General features: G+C 36.9%; 1 non-coding gene across 1 annotated transcript; it reads right to left on the minus strand.

Annotated features, from left to right (window-relative positions):
• Positions 1–6,348: 6,348 nt before the first annotated feature.
• On the minus strand, positions 6,349–6,438 carry LOC114580473. Its single transcript, XR_003701893.1, has one exon. It is a non-coding gene; the product is annotated as a small nucleolar RNA R44/J54/Z268 family (small nucleolar RNA).
• Between the last annotated feature and the right edge of the window lie 1,875 nt (positions 6,439–8,313).

Consider the following 8,313-nt stretch of genomic DNA (forward strand, 5'->3'; position numbering starts at 1 on the left):
TTGCTATTGTCTGTGAGCACTAACATTTTAGGAATATTACAAGCTAGTCAGGACATCAGGAAGACTCAAGACTGGGTAGAGTAGGAGTGTGAGTCTGTAACACTGTAATTTTCTATTTATGTTATTTTTCTATTCTTGAGACTGTCCAGAAACTGCATGTAAAGCTGAGCAACCATGCCCACACATAGGGGGAGAGTGTTTTTTAAAAGAAAAATGAAGTTTTTTTTCCTTTGTTGATCGTACTATACGACTTCATAATGTATTGTACGATCTGATCTTGTAAAATGATTTTTTTTTTGTGAACAGATCGTATTGTATGAACCATATCGTACTGTATGATATCTTACTAATCCAAAACCCTAGCCGCCAGATTAGTTTAAGTTTTATTAGATGTTCATACTGTACGAAGAGGTTCGTACTCTACGATTTTATTTGAATACTTACTTAAATTAACTCCTAATTAATGAAACAAATCAAGGATTAATATCTGAAAGGTCATCGTACGGTACAAACTAGTTCATTCTATACAATGATCAGAGACTAATTTTGATCTTCCCGGAGATCATTCTGGACGATGCCTTGATTTGGCCTAATCATACTGTACGAAGTTAATCGTACTCTATGATGTACAAAGATGAGTTTTGATCATCCCTGCTATCATCCCATACAAATAGAAGGATTTGAGGATCGTACTATAAGACGTTTTATCATACTGTACGATTTTATTCAGAAGTTTTTAAACTGTTCGTAAACCTTTGTACTAGGACGAAGTCTATTTATACTAATCGTAATGTACAATGTTTAATTATATTGTACGATAGTAACATCTACTTAAAAAATTTCAGGGATTTTGGAGCCTGTCTTAAGTATCAAAATTGTTATGTTTTGGTGTGTGACAGAAAGAGGGGAATGTGATTAGAGAGGGAATCCTTAGGAGAGAGCTCTTGAGAAGTTCTTAGGGTATGAGAGAGGAAGGAGAGGGTGAGCTTGGTGAGGGAAGTAGTGTGAGGGAGATCACACGGTTGCTCCGTTATTGCTTCTTCTTGATCCTCCTATGGCCCAGGAAGAACTTGTGGGAAGCTCTCTGAGGGCTACATCTGTGAACCAAGGTACTTTACCTTCTCCAGGAGGGAGAAAAATGAGAAGGTCCGCTACCGTCGCTAGGAGGGTGAGAATAGCGCTTGGCACTCCGCCATGCTGGGTTGGTGAAAGTGAGTCTTGTAAGGGCTTCTCCGCCTTGACAAGGGGGCTAAAGGAGAACTATAGTTTTATAGTGAAATTCTCAAAGTGGAGGACTCTGGGGAGTGGACATATTTTTATATAATTAATTCGGCAATGTCCTTTAATGCACTTCTAGGTAGGCCTTGGATTAATGAATATATAATGGTTCCATCTACTCTACTCCAATGCATCAAGTACCAATGAGACAGCATTGAACACATATTTAGCGGTGATTTAAAACCATTCTCAATTCAAGAAATTAGGATCAACGAAGATGCTGCATATTTTATACCGAAAGGGTTCTCATTATATTCTAAAGTTGATATCAAAGTTGAGGATAAAATGGCAAGACAAAGCTCCAACCAAAGTCAAGAATTGAAAGAAAATGAAAAGAAAAAAAAGATGAAAAAGATCAAGAAGTGACAGAATCAGGTAGTGAAGATGATATCGATATCGTTGTCCTTATGTCTCCAAAGATATTCCCTTAAAGAGGTGGGAGGATGGCTCTAAGGGCATGTGGTCGAGGTTGTGCTTCATTTGAAAGAAGAACAACCCCTGTATATATTGATCTAGAATCAAAATTTTTATGAGGATTCTGAAAGAAGGGGTGTTGCAATTTCATTCAATTACCAAACTATAAATACTCCTCCAAAGTTTGATCTCACTTTAGATTAGAATAGTGGCCCTGAGTTTGATGTTCCAAAGGTTAAAAGTGACGAGCCTGAATTAACGATGTATGAAAAGCTCAGTAGAAGGATTTAGGTCCTATTATTGACTCCACTGTCGATTGGTAGGATTAAAGGTTTAGAGATTGAAGAAGCCACCAACCTGAGTAGAAAAGTTAGGAAAGTACAGAAAATTTTCTCTAGCTCCTCCTCCTCAATGGATAAAAGTGATATAACTCTCAAGGAGGCAGATTTATTTGAGTTAATGGAATTATCTTTTGGCTAATTTCCTATTTATGTAAAGAGTTCTCTTTGTAAATGTCTCATACCATATCGATGGACTAAGGGTCAAGCTAGATACCACGAAAATATTTGGAAAACAAAAAAATACTATAAGTGGTATCGACTTTGGTATCATTAGTTTGTTTGATGATGGGAAATATTATTTAATAACAACTTACCATCTTGAATCTAAGAATGTCCATATTAATGTTTTTGGTCCCCTCGACGAATTCTATTTAGAAAATTTAGATGATCCTAATGAACTTTAAGTTCAGGATGTACCCCCTGAATTTGAGAAAGAGATTAAGTCGACAATCAATGATTTAAGAAAGATCAACCTTGGAAACGATGAAGACCCCTTACTCCACTTTCATTAGTACCCTATATAGTGAGGATGAGTCTTTTGATCTAATTCAGTTTCTATATGAGTTTAGGGATTGCTTCACCTAGACATATAATGAAATGTCTTGTGTATCTGTTGTAACATTCCATAAATTTGGAATTCAACAAGATGACATTCTTGTTAAATAAGCTCCTCGATGAATGCTCTTAGAGATTGAGCAACAAGTCAATTCTGAAATTAAGAAGTTAGCCAAGGATGGGTTTATCTGAGAGGAACAATATCCTTCTTACGGGGCCAACGTCGCGCCAGTTCAAAAGAAAAACAATCAAATTCAAATTTGTGTCGACTATAGGGATTTAAATAAGGCATGTCCCAAGGATGAGTTTCCTTTACCCATACCTAAACTCGTAATGGACATAGCCTCCTCACATGTTATTTTTTCCTTTATGGATGGCTCATCTGATTACAATTAAATCAAGATGGCCCAAAATGGTGAGAGATGCTCTGCATTCAGAACTCCTATAGGAATCTTTTATATAGGGTGTGCCCTTTGGCCTAAAAAATGGTAGTGCAATCTACTAGCTAACCATAACTTATATCTTTGAAGACATAATCCATAATGAAGTCGAGTGTTATATTGATGATTTAACTACAAGAGCAAAGTTAAAGAGGCTCATATGTATGACTTAAGTATAGTATCTCTTTGAGCGGTTGCATCATTACGACCTAAAAATGAATCCTCTAAAGTGTGCCTTCAGCATCACTTCATTAAAGTTCTTAGGATTCATAGTGAGGCACTGCAGAATTGAGATTAATCCTACCAAAATTACAACCATCTTAGATATGCCACCTCCTAGAAGCCTACCCAATTGAGGTCTCTTCAAGGTAGGTTGGCATATATAAGAAGGTTTATCTCCAACCTTTCTAGAAGATGTCAACTCTTCTCCATCCTAGCTAAGAAGGATGCTAAATTCACATGGGACGAGAAGTGTCAGAATGCCTTTAATGACATAAATCAATATCTTTCTAATCTGTTAGTTCTAGTAGCCCCTATTCCAGAGAAACATTTGATTCTCTGCACTGTAACCCTATAAAGAGTCTTTAGGTGCCCTGTTAGCTCAAGTTAATGATGAGGGGAAAGATAATAATATTTATTACCTTAGTCTAAGACTCCTGCCTACAGAAATTCAATATCCTTCGATCGAGAAGATTTGTCATTCTTTGGTTTTTGCAGCCAAAAGCTAAGGCATTACATTATTTCTCATTCGATCAGTTTGATTTCAAGAGTCAATAGTTTATAATATCTAATGACCTAACCTACATGTTCTATGATATTAACTCCAATTCGTGATCACTTTCATTACCCTATATGTTGCTTAGAAAAATAAGAGGCCCTAAAGATCATTAATGAAGTCCATTCTAGACTATACAGTGCTCATCAATCGGGTCCAAAAATGAAGCTGAGAATTAAATGACTTAGATAATATTGGCCTACAATGATTGATGATTATATGAATGTTGCAAAATATTGTCATCAATGCCAGGTTCATGGTGTGTTTCTACATCAGCCACCTAATATGTTTCATCCCACGATTCCTTTGTGGCCCTTCAAAAGTTAGGACACGAATGTTATCAGGCTGATTAATCCTCCTTCTTTGAAGGGTCATTGCTTCATATTACCTACGAATGATTACTTTTCAAATGAGCGGAAGCAATTCCCCTATGTAATGTAACATCTGATCATGTTTCGTATACTGATTCAGCATACCCTCCATAATCATCTCCAATAATGGGTCCGTATTCAAGTCCACAAAAATCAACAATTTTATAAGACACCATGACATTGATTGGAGATATCCAACAATCTATTACCACCGAGATAATGGGTTAGTCGATGACTTTAATAAGACTCTAGTGTAGATTATTAAGAAGACTCTCTAAGATAATAAATGATAATGGGATGAGGATTTGTTGAAGCTTTATAGGCCTATCAGACCACTTATAGAACCTTAATCTAATCTACTCTATTTGCACTAGTGTATGGGTCTAAGGCTATGCTCCCTTTGGAGGTACAAATTCTTTCACTCACAGTTGCAATCTGAAATCAAATCACAATTGATCAAAATACAAAACTCTGGCAAGAAGAACTCGAAGGCCTCAAAGAGCATCATATCCAAGCTCTGTAGAGTCTAGAATTGTATAAGGCCTGAATTGTTCAAGCTCATGATAAGCTAGTGCGACCTAGAGCCTTCCAAGTATGAGAATTAGTATTGGTTCATTGGAGGCCTATCTTAGTTTACCAAAAGATTGGTGGGAAGTTTGAACCAACTTGGGAAGGACCCTTCATTATAAAAATTATCTACGAAGGAGGGGATTATCAGTTAGCCGATTATAAGGGAAATCATCCAATGTTACCTGTCAATAGGCATTTTCTTAAGAAATACTATGCTTAATGTAGCTTGAATTTCCAATCAAAAAAATAAAATTGAGTCTTGACTCGAGTTGACTCAGTTTTAACCCTATATAAGAAAATTCCTCAAAAGAGAAAAAAAGAATTCATCTCCAAAATCTATCAGTTGATTTTTGTCCTCTTTTCCTTAGGATTAGGATTCTTCATTTCCTTAGGATCAGACTCGCTGGTGTGGAGTACGCCCTTTGGGGCACCACCCTAGTATTGATCCTCTATGATGGGCGTATCTTGACACCATCATATGATCATTTGACCCTATGTGTTGGGCATATTTCAACCCCACCACAAGTTCATTCAACCTGGTCCTCTATGTTGGACATGTTTCAACCCCACCACTAGACCATTCAACCTGATCCTCTTTGATGGACATATCTCGACCCCATCATATGATCTTTCGACCCTCTGTGATAGGCATTTTTCGACCCCACCACAAGGAATTCAACTTGATCCTCTATATTAGACATGTTTTGATCTGAACACAAGACCATCAACCTATCCTCTATGATGGGTATATCTCAACCCCATTATATAATCATTTGACCCTCTAAGTTGGGCATATTTCAAACCCACCATAAGGTCATTCAACCCAGTCCTCTATATTGAGAATGTTTCAACCCCACCACAATACCATTCAATTTGATCCTTTATGATGGGCATATCACGACCACATCAAACAAGCATCTAACCTTCTGTGATTGGTATGTTTTGACCCCACCAGAAGGTCATTCAACCCTGAAAGATTGTTAGGGATGTTTAAGCCCTTAAGAACTAGCCCGAGGCTAACCAAGAGTAGGGGGTGAATTGGTATTTCAAAAATTTCTTAAACCAAAACACAATCACAAACCATTTGTTTATCACCTAATAACTTTTATTCCATATATATGTATTTCAACACAAACGCTATTAGTTCTACTATCTAATTTACCACAAATTGCACTCGTGCATATGCTTAACACAACAAATTTAGTTGAACAGTACTGTCTATAAAAAGAATCGTTACAGTCCTAAGATATTATATTTTATAAAACTTTTTAGCTGCCAAACTGTCGTAGAGCTTGTTGTTAAAAAAAATTCATCCAATCAATTTCTAAAAATCAAAGAAGAAAAATGTTACAAAAATAATAATGACAACAAATTGGAAAGCAAAACTGTAAGAAAATGCCCCCAAAAAATAACTCTTAATTGTTATTCATCACAAGAACGCACTACATTTGCATGTTTATTAGAACCCCAACAATAAATTAAAATGCAGTTCATAGTTCCAAACTAAAATAACAACTATAAAATAGCAATTAGAGGCTCATACGATGCAAACTGCCAAAAAATGGAGTATGAAAAATGCATAAAATCCAACAATTTCTTTAGGCATTGCATCCGATAGATATTATTCCCAAGACACTGTCATCAAACTCAATGGGAGTGCAGATGTCCCTGTCTATGTTGTCATCACTTGCAAATCCAAATAATAAGAGCAATTAGTATATCTTAAGCTTGCACCAAAAACAAAAACAAACAGGTAATTAAACAATGACTAATAAAAAAAGATTTAGGAAAAAAAGAGACAAGAAACATTTGAGAAGTATATGTCAAAGAACATAGAAAAAAGTAGCAATACTGGTGGCAGAAAATTATACATCATCGGCAGTAACATTATAGCTACAAAACTCCATAGAAAAAAGAACACTGTGACGTTGGTTATATCATACTAGTTCTGGTTATTCACTCTGTCCCTTTCCATGGAAAATAAATGCGAGTGACAGCTTTACATCTCTGTCTTCATTCATGCAAATAAGCAAAAACTTCTTATAATGGACTTAGTGACGTTGCAGCCTTAATGACGAATTATTTAAGCTTTATTGTTGCATCTGATGATCCATGAATGCTTCCATGTGGGAGATGTCATGGATGACAACGAAACATTGCATGTGGTGGATGACAGAGATTTTTTATACTCGTTTGATGATGTAACTTGTGTGATATATCTATGTTGGGATCTCTCTTAATTGTACCTCAATTGTATCTTTGTGGAATTGGATGACCCGAGGTTTAATGGTTGTTAGCAAGCAATGCTGAGTATTGTTAGCACATAGGAAGATGTTGGCAGAATATAGTCCACTGCATCTATTCGATAGAAAGGTAGGTAGAAACTGTCTTATGGAGGAATGTTTGTATAATACAGCTGTGAGAGGTAGCAGGATAAGGACATCCATCAAGTAAATTGTTTGCTTTGAAGTATGAGTTGATACTGTGGTTGAATGGATAAAATGATTTGATTAAAGTTTAGGGTGAACAAGACTTCACTGTCTCATGTAATTAGGTGGTCACAAATTGTTATTTATCTGGACCAGCTTTACTTATAAACAGTATGGATTGTGATCAAGAACTCGACAAGTATTGAATCCATTTGTGATAGGAATCTTTGGATCCAGAATTAATGTAAACTTAATTAGGTGGCAAGTTTAATCGTGGTGGGAATAAATAGAAGGAAGAGATAATAAGACTTGAAATAACAGTAAACAAAACCATTAATGGCTGATAGAGAAAGCTCAGAGACTTGAAATTGTTGAGGTAAATATTCCCAAAGCATTCAACACAGAACTTGATGTCTGTATTCAAGACCCCGAGAAAGCTCAACGAACCAGAGGGAAGGGAATTTAATTCAAAATGGAGTGGGGACTCACTCCAGCGGCAGTGTTGTTCTCACCGTAGATTTGGACTCTGCCTCCACCGGTACTAACCTCGATTCTTAGCCGAGCAGCATGAACCGAGTTAATAACTCTTCCCCTATGTCCACCGGAGAAATGGAAGCTCTCGTCTCATATCTCAATCACTCGAGTTCACCGCCTAGCGGAGATGTGTGGGCATCAAAATCTACTGAACCCATTGCAACCTTTATTTCTCCCATTTCTACTCTGGTAGAAGACGAGCCGCTTCATTTGACCTTTCACTCAATTGTTTTCGATGGCCGATGTAGCTTTATCAGCGAGCCAGAATTAGGATTGGATAACGCTAATTTAATACCATAGCTGGAATCATCTGCAGGACTCACTGTAATGTCCTCAAGCCTATCTCCTTCTCAATCATCATCCTGTCTTTGTCCATCACACACGCTTGTCTCTTGTGATGAATAGAACCATTTTTGCCAAACCCGTCAATCATCCCACAGCTTCTTCTGAGATAAAACGTAGAGATTTGATTTCGCGAAACAACGCGCATGGAAATAAGGGAGATGAAGGGAGAACTTGCTCAGATTCATCAAAACCATCGTGCTTGAGGCTTCGCATGAGATTATTTTTAATTCGCTCAATCTGAGCGGGTTTCATGGTTGCGCG

This window comes from Dendrobium catenatum, unplaced genomic scaffold, assembly GCF_001605985.2.
Source record: "Dendrobium catenatum unplaced genomic scaffold, ASM160598v2 fragScaff_scaffold_1038, whole genome shotgun sequence".
NCBI lineage: Eukaryota > Viridiplantae > Streptophyta > Magnoliopsida > Asparagales > Orchidaceae > Dendrobium > Dendrobium catenatum.